Source organism: Mus caroli, chromosome 5 (genome assembly GCF_900094665.2).
Source record: "Mus caroli chromosome 5, CAROLI_EIJ_v1.1, whole genome shotgun sequence".
NCBI lineage: Eukaryota > Metazoa > Chordata > Mammalia > Rodentia > Muridae > Mus > Mus caroli.
In genome coordinates, this window is record NC_034574.1 from 38,676,792 (window position 1) to 38,686,120 (window position 9,329).

At 39.6% G+C, this 9,329-nt stretch overlaps 1 pseudogene; it reads right to left on the reverse strand.

The window, feature by feature from the left end:
• Positions 1-1,386: 1,386 nt before the first annotated feature.
• LOC110294844 overlaps positions 1,387-9,329 on the reverse strand; it is a 64,996-nt pseudogene continuing 57,053 nt past the window's right edge.

A 9,329-nucleotide genomic window follows, 5' to 3' on the forward strand; every position in this document is an offset into this window, starting at 1 on the left:
CAGATCCATATGTAGTAGAGGATGGCCTTGTTGGGGCATCAGTGGGAGGAGAGGCCTTTGGTCTTGTGAAGGCTAGATGCTCCAGTGTAGAGGTATTTGAGGGTGGGAAGCAGGGAATAGGTAGGTGGATGGGGGGACACCCTCATAGAAGCAGGGTAGGGGGGGATGGAATAGCAGGTTCGGGGACCAGGACTGGGAAAGGGAATAACATTTGAAATGTAATTAAAGAAAATATCCAATTTAAAAAGAAAACAAAGGTGTTGTCTCCCTGTTTTCTTTCTCAGTGCATTTGGCATTGTGAGTTATTTTTTTTTTATACAGCTACTTTGCTGAAAGTGTTTATTAGCTGTAGGAGTTTCCTCGTAGGATTTTTAGGCTCACTTATGTATACCTACAAAGGTATACATATTACCTACAAAGGTATTAAATTACCTACAAAGATATCTTGACTTCTTCCCTTCTAATTTGTATGCACTTAGTATTCAGCTGTCTTACTGCTCTAGCTCCAGCTTTAAGTACTATATTGAATAGGTATGGAGAGAGTGGACAACCTTGTCTTGTTCATGGTTTTAGTGAAAATGCTTTGAGTTTCTCTCCATTTAAGTTGATGTTGGCTAAGGACTTGTTATAAACTACCTTATTATGTTGAGGTATGCAGCTTGTATCCCTACTTTCTCCAAGACTTTTATCATGAAGTGGTGTTGGATTTTGTCAAAGGCCTTTTCTGTAACTAATGAGCTGACCACATATTGTTTTTGCCTTTCATTTTTTCATATGGTGGATTACATTTACTAATTTACATATGGTGAACTATCCCTGCATCTCTGGGATGAAGCATACTTGATCATGATGGATTGTCTTTTTTGATGTGCTCTTGGATTCAGTTTGCATGTATTTTACTGAGAATTTTTACATCTATATTTATAAGGGAAATTGGTCTATAATTGTCTTTCTTTGTTGAGTCTTTATGTGGTTTGGGTATCAGGGTAACAACTGTGGCCTTGTAAAACAAATTGGTTAGTGTTCCTTGTATTTTTATTTTGTGGAATAATTTATGGTGTATTAGCATCAATTCTTCTTTGAAAGTCTGGCAGAATTCTATGCTAATACCATCTGGCTCTGGGCATTTTTAATTGGGAGACTTTTAATGACTGCTTCTATTTCACTAGGGGTTATAGTTCCACTTAAACTGTGTAGCTGGTCTTGATTTAACTTTGGTAAATGGTATGTATAGAGAAAATTATCTATTTCTTTTAGATTTTCCAATTTGGTAGTGTACAAGTTTTGTTGTTGTTGTTTGTTTTGTTTGTTGGTTTTTGTTTCTTTCCAGACGATGGAAGGGAACTTTATTTGGTCCCTGGTCATGGGCCAGATATAGCTCCATTTCTATTTGACCTTCTTACTGGGGTGCAGGTTGTTGGTGTGGCCACACTCCTTCTTGCAGGAGGTGACTGCAGGGGATGCAGGTGTGCCTAGCACATGTGACAGATCATCTTGTCACAGCTGTAGTTCTGGGCAAGCTGAAAAGGGATGGCTCCCCCATGCAGGCACAGTGCCAGGCACTGCAAGATGTTGGTAGTCAGACAGGTTGTGACCATCCGCCAGCTGCTTGCCAGGGCATATCAGCTTCTGCTGGGAAGGTAGGATCCATCCTTGACTTGCATGGTGGCTTTCACATTCTTGATGGTGTCATGAGGCTTGATCTCAAGAGTGATGGTCTTACCAGTCAATGTTTTCTCAAAGATCTGCCTATTGGCATCTGCCACTCGGCTTCCTTGTTAAAGAGAGGAGATCAGTGTTTAAAGTATGTCTTAAGATTCTCTCGATTTGTTCAGTGTCTGTTTTTATGTCCCCCCTTTTGATTTCTGATTTTTAAAATTTGGATATTTTGTATAAGGGTTTGTCAATCCTACTAATTTTCTCAAAGAACTAACACTTTGCTTTATTGATTGTCATATTTTGGTTTGTATTTTATTGATTTCAGCCCTGAGCTTGATTATTTCTTTCTATCTGCTCCTTTTTGGTATGCTTTCTTCTTTTTATTCTAGAGTTTCAGACGTGCTGTCAAGGTACTAATATGAGATTGCTTCATTTTTTTTTCTGTGCATTTATTGCTATGAACTTCCCCCTTAGAAAAGCCTTCATTGTATCCCTTATGTTTAGGTATATGTTGTATTCATTTTCATTCAATTCTTAAAAGTCTTTACTTTTTTCTTTATTTTTGCTTTGACTCAGTTTTCATTCAGTAGTGAATCCTAGGAATTTGCTAGCTTTCTACTGTTGTTGATACCCAGCTTTATCTTCAGGTGGTAAAGTAGGATTCTGTATGCTATTTCAATTTGTTTTGATCTGTTGAGAATTGTGTTGTGTCCAAGACTGTGGTTTGCTTTAGAGAAAATTCATAAGGTGCTTAGAAGAAAGTATATTCTTATGTGTTTTCATGCAGTTTTCTATAAATATCTGTGGCTTATGATGTCAGCTCAGTTTTTGTCTTGATAACCTGTCTATCGTTGAGAAAGGTGTTGTGATGCTTTGTATATATACTTGGCCCAGGGAGTGGCACTATTAGGAGGTGTAGCCTTGTTGGAATAGATTTGTCACTGTGGGTGTGGGCTTTGAGACCCTCATACCAGCTGCCTGGAAGTCAGTCTTCTGCTAGCTTGGAACAAGAGGTGGGACCCTCAGCTCCTCCAGCTCCATATCTTCCTGAACTCTGCCATGCTCCTTCCTGGATGATAATGGCCTGAACCTCTGACCTGTAAGCCAGCCCCAATTAAATATTGTCCTTATAAGAGCTGCCTTGGTCATGGTGTCTGTTCATAGCAGTAAAACCCTAACTAAAGACAAGGGTATATTAGTGTGTAACGATCAATGTGTGATTTAAGCTGAGGTAGTGGTTTAAAAAGAACTTTGGTGACCTTGTATTTGGCAAATACATATTAAGAATTTCAATGGCCTTTTGCTTTTGATGAATATGTAGTGTACTTTCCTATCTTGACTAATCTTGGTTTAAAGTATATTTTTGTCAGATTTTAAAATAATTACACTGGCTTGTTTCTTTGATCCATTTACTTGGAATATTTTTCCTACCCTTTTACCCTAAGGTGATGTCAATCCTTGATGTTAAGGTGTGTTTCTTGGGCACAGAAAAAGAACGGATTCTGCTTTTGTATCTTCTCTATTAGTCTCTGTTAGTTCTCCAACTTAGATATTGAGAGATTTCAATGAGCAGTGTTTGTTGATTCCTGCTCATGTATGTGTGCATATCTATATTTATTTCCCTTTTATTTTTGATTTTCTAGCCTGCAATTATTTATTCTTTGTGTTTTCTTGGGTCTGGTTAATCTCTTTAGGCTCAAGTTTTCCTTCCACTGCCTTCTGTAGGACTGGGTTTGTATGTAAAGAGTTCTTAAATTTGTTTTTATCATGGAATGTCATATTCTCTCCACTTATAGTAACTGAAAATTTTGTTGAGTATTCTTAGAGTCTGTAGAACTTCTGTCCAGACCCTTCTGGTTTTTCCAATCTCTACTGAGAAGTCAGATGTTACTCTAATTTGCATGCCTTTATATGATACTTGGTCTTTTTCCTTTGAAGTTTTAATATTCTTTCTTTGTTTTGTATGTTTAGTGTTTTGATTATTTTGTGCCAAAGGGACTTTCTTTTCTATTCCAGTATATTCTTCTTATACCTTGATAGGTATCTATGTCTTTAGGTTAGGAACATTTTCTTCTATAATTTTTGTTCAAAATATTTTCTGTTCCTTTGACCTGGGTTTCTTCCTCCTTCTTCCTCTGTTCCTATTATTCTTAGATTTGATCTTTTCATAGTGTCCCAGATTTCCTGGATGTTTTCTTACAGATTTTTTTTTTTAGATTTAACATTTTCTTTGACTGAGTTATCCATTTCTTCTATTGTATCTTCAATTTCTAAGATTCTGTCTTTTGTCTTTTTTATTATCTTGGTGAAGTTTGGCTCTGATGCAATAAACCTGGTTAAGTGGCTAAAATTTCAGTTATAAATTTACTCAGCTTGATTTTTTTAAATTGATCCTTTTTCCCTTTCTTGAATGGTTGTATTGTCTTCCATTGTTTGTGTTTTCATAGATTTCTTTAAGGAATTTATCTATTTTCTTTTTTAGAACCTCTATCATGTCCATACAGGCTCTTTAAAATTCTTTGTCTTGTGCTTCAGCTATGTTGTAATACTCAAGATTGCTGGGCTTTATTGGAAACATTGTCCTGGCTCTTATCAATTATGTTTTTACTCTGGCATCTAGGATATCTAGATTTGGGAATATTGTAATTCTAGGAGCTGATATCTTTTTTGTTTTGTTGTTTTGATCTTTGGTTGTCCTATCTGGTTCTGAGGAGAGTGTGAGGTCTGTGTATTTATTGCCTGGTAGAAAATCTTCAGAGGAGGTGTTGAGACTTGGAGTTCTGGGTAAAATGTGTTTTTAGGTATCGGTAGTGGATCCTTATAGAAGGGAACAGGCTGGGGTTGTGCCTTAGGGGGTCCACAGGAGGGAAGAAAGCAAGAAATTCTACCAGATTCTGTTTGGTTCCATGAGAACAGGGGCAAAGAGTGAGGAGATGCCACATCAGGTGCTGGGGATGAGACTGGGCATTGGATGTGGAGGGGAGGAGGGAGAGTGAAGAACTTAAACCTGCCTGATTTGATGACCTTCTTGCTTCTCTGTTAGACTTGGCAGGCAGGATCCCAGACAACGCCTCTTGGTGTTGGGGGCTGAGATAGCAGGACCAGTGGAGAAAAAAGTTAGTGGAGAAGATTTTCATGATCTATTGGATATCGGGGTGGAATAGAAGGGAGGATGCAGCAGGAGGTTTGCTGTAGAGATTGAGTGAAAACTGAGGAGCTGGGATTGAAAGAGAGGAGGAAGAGGAAGAGATAGTGGGGGGGGGAGTTGGGGAAGGAGGAGAGAGATTGGTGAAGATCTGTAGTTAGTCTTCCTGCTTCTCTGGCCTGAGTGGCCTGCAGGTTCCCAAGGAATACCTGCTAGAGTTGGGGGTTGGGATAAAGCATTAGGTGGGAGGCAGTTTGGAGGGGAAGGTCTGTGTGTGATGTACTCGAGACAGGGTGGAAAGGCAGGCTGCAGCAGGGTGTCTGCAGCCAAGCTATAGATGAGACAGGAGAATTGGATTTGAAGGAGTGGAGGCAGAGGTGAAGATGAGCAGTTCCTTGTTTTCAAATCCTAACTCTAATCTCTCTTAATTTGATTTTTGTTGGATACCAGGACAGTGCAGATGTAATTAATAAAGATGAGGTTGTACTGGAGAAAGTGGGCTACTGTCATATGGAGTCTTGGTACTTCTCTAAGAGAAGGAATAGGCTGTATACCTGGTGGTGGCATAGTCCTAACCTGAGCACTTATATGACTGAGTCTAGGGCCAGCCTGGGCTACCTAGTGAGGTTGTCTTTTAAAAAGAGACCACAAACAAAGGTTTAAATTTTATGATTGATAAGGAAAGGAAAAGTAAAATTAATGAAACGTTTTAATAATTGTACAAAATCTTACTCACCAACTTTAGTAATATTAACAAGCTGTATACAATCTGAAGTGTTTCTTTATATCAGTAATCATAAACTTGACCATAAAATGGAAGATGGAGAACATCCTAGTCACAGTAAGTCATATTTCAGATCTACTTAAACAGAGGGCACGAAGAACTTCTGTACCTGGCCCTGAGGATGGAGCCTGGGTCCTCACACATGTTAAGCTGTATCCTTATCTACATTAGAGCTTTACAGAGAGCACCCTAAAGCTTTAGGAAGGAAATAGACAAAGACTTGAAAATGTGAATATGATATTGCTATCATGAGGAGGATGTGAAAACTATAATGGCTTCAACCTAATAAAATTTGTAAGTTAATTCAGATTCAAAAAAGTTCAAGATGATTTGTTGCTAGTTAACACACATTTTCCAATTAGTGACTAATGTTAAAAAGTCCATGGATAGTTAAATGAGCTTTTAAAGAGAACAGCAAATACGGGGGATTCTTGAGTAGATACGAAGGGTCTCCATGGAGCCCTGAAGACTCAGTCCAGGCTGTCACAGCACTGTTCACCTACAGCAACAAAGTTTTGAGTTTTGAGAGAGAATCCATGTACACTTAGGGGCTCAATATCTGACAGAAGTGGCAAGACTCATTAGTGGGTACAGACAGATCTTGAGAAGTGGATACTGGGGAAAGAGCTTATATGATTCAAAAAGTGGAGCAAGAATGCTATCTCAGACCACAAGCAAAGGGAGGACTACTTTCATTATCAGAAACCATACTGTGAATCATAAAAGCAGGAGTTAATGAAAACAATAGACTTTTAAAAATGGAATTCAAAACGCAGTGTGCAGCATGTTAATAATACACAACAAACTACTGTGAACCAACAAGCAAAAGGTAAGAAAATAGGCTCAATCAAAAGATGCAAGGAAGAGACCTGAAAAACAAGAACAGCCTAATCATTTAATATAACATTTATTTATTTATTTATTTAAGGCAACATCTCAAGGTATAGCCCTGCTAGCCTGGAACTTGCTATATAAACCAGGCTTGTCCAATACCCACAGAGATCTTTCTACTTCTGCTTCCTGGGTGTTGTGATTAAAGGTGTGTGCCACTTTGGCCAGTTTTATTTATTTTTTAAAATGTGTGTGTGTGTGTGTGTGTGTGTGTGTGTGTGTGTGTGTATGCCTGAGTGTCTGCATATGTGTCACCAGTGTGCAATGCTCAAAGAAGCTGGAAGAGTATGGAATATAGCAATCTGTAGAGAGGAGAAGAAACAGGATGCATGGAATGATAAAGCAAGGAGCACACCTCAGGAGTTACATAAAGCAGATTTGGTGATGGAAGCTAGAAAGAACCAGTTAAGAAGAAAGAAAGAAACATCATAATCTTTTTAAAGCAAAGAGAAGAAAGTTATTCAACAAGTGGGGTGACTGGCAGCCATGCTTAGGGAAGATCAGGACTCCAGGAAATCCTGTACTTTGCCAAGTGGGCTCACCTGCCCAGGATCAGAAGGTTGGCTTGATTTACGATGAAAAACGGGCTCTGTTTAAGAACAGGCCACAAGATGGCGCTGTGAGCCAGTAAGAATATTCATCCATTCCAGTACCCCACCAGTGTTTACCTTTTCATGACTTTCTTTATTCTTTGCTAATATACTGCAGCCGGATCGCAGGCAGTGTTTGTCTATTAAAAATGTTGGCATTTGGAAATAACATTCCCAATCTTCATGATTCCTGCTTACTTTTCGTATAATCCTCAGGAGACGTTGGAAAAACCTTCCTTCTAATCCCCGTTCTAACACAGGAAGCCAGCTCTAATTCCTAATTTACTAAAAGCACTCATAAAACTGTGTAGAGTCACTGCTGGCATTTGCTAGTCCTTGTGGACTTCGAGGTGGAAAAAGATAGGGGGATATAAAGAGAAGGAGAGGAGAAGGGTCTAAGATGGGTCAGGAAAGCAAAGAATACAAGCTTTAGCCACGATCACAGAACACAGGAACGAAGGAGTGGGAATATCCATGTAGGGACTGTGTTGCTTGCAGGGTAAAAAAAAAAAATCTTGTTACATGCAAGTCTGTATTCACTGAACATTTTACAGAAATCTGCACTATCTACTGTTGTCATGCATGAAGACCAGCAGATGGTTTAAAGGAGCCATCAAAACCGATGATTGAAAATGCCAATTTTGACCACAGGAAGTCAGATATTGTTTAAAGGGCATTTGGTACCTAAGGTGCTCTGCTTTCTTCTGCATCCCTTTTGATTTACTGAAGTCTCCTGTGTGTCAGTGGTGTAAGCAACCCCACAACACACCAGGACAGAGAGACACAGACAGACTCAGAGAAACGTTGACGGCTACAAAGCAAGTCACAAGTGCAATGGCACGTGACTAGGGTTTTATCTGCAAAATGGGGTCAAGACACCCATCACAGTAGAGACATACTAAACGTTACCACACAGCCAACTCAGAGTCAGTAAATGCTGGCAGGGCTAATTATTTGGTAACAGTACCTTCTTCTAATAATGTATATGTTGAGTCTTCAGTTGCAACAACAAAGGTTAATTTTTAATGTAACCGGTAACAATCTGATAAACCACTTTCCTGATTTCAACAAATCCATTGTCCATTCTCTTTGTTGAGAAAACAATTGCATGAGCATAGCATAGCTTCGGTACCAGCAGAAAGCACAACATGGCTGGGGAAATGATGGAGAGTCTTACAGACCCACCTTGGGTCCATAGAGCCAGGGAAAATGGTACCTTTGGCTAACAATCCTTGTCAGGGAAGATACAATTATCAGAGGAGAATACCAGAGTGTTACTTTAGAATTTTATTGCCAGCCCTAGAAAGATCCAAATGCTCATTCATAAGACGTTCCTAGGATGAAGGAAACCTGGAATAGCACTTAGACAATCTTTGTGGGTTGTTCTTTAGGATGCTATGTGCCAGACACTGTTACATGTCTTCATTTGTCTCTCCTAGAGCCATAGCTTGTTAGATTCTTGCTTTCTCTTTTAAAAATATCATGATCATCATCATTATTGTATTGAGGTGACCAATCTGCTGTGACCAATACTTAAGAGAACAATTTAAAGGAGAAAAGATTTTTGTCTCAAAGTTTCAGAGAGCTCACTCCATGGTGATCTGGCTCCATTGGATTTGGGCTGTGGTGGTAAAGAGAATCACAGTAGAAGAGTATGGAGAAGCAGAAGCTGTTCAGCTCATGGTGGTCAGAAAGGGGAGAGGAAATTGATGGGTGGTGGAGGGAGAGACAGAGAGAGATAAAACAGAAAGGTGCTCGTGGGCTTCTTCTACCTTATCCTTTTTGTCTGTGCTGGTGATCAAACCCAAGATCTCACGCACCACAGGCAGGTATTTTATCACTGAGCCCCAGCCCTTCTTGCTCTTTCATTCTATTTAGGCCTTCAACCCAGTGGATGGTGCTATCAACATTCAGGGCTGACACTCTTCCCTTGGCTAATCATCTTTGGAAATGTCCTTATCCCACTCCACTCCTCCTTATCAACAGCAGAGATGTTTTCAACTGTGCTTCCCAATAAAATCACATTGAAGATCAAGGTTAACCATCACCTCTTTGAAGCAAGTGGAACCACTGTCTAAGGTAAGGAGGCAGGTCGCTGAGGCATGCTGGACCAGAGTGTCAGGACAGAATAGAAATCTCTATACCTATACCTATACCTATACCTATACCTATACCTATACCTATACCTATACCTATAGGTATAGCTATAGGTATGCATGCATGAGTGTGTGTGTGTGCCCGCGCGTGCACGTGTGTGTGT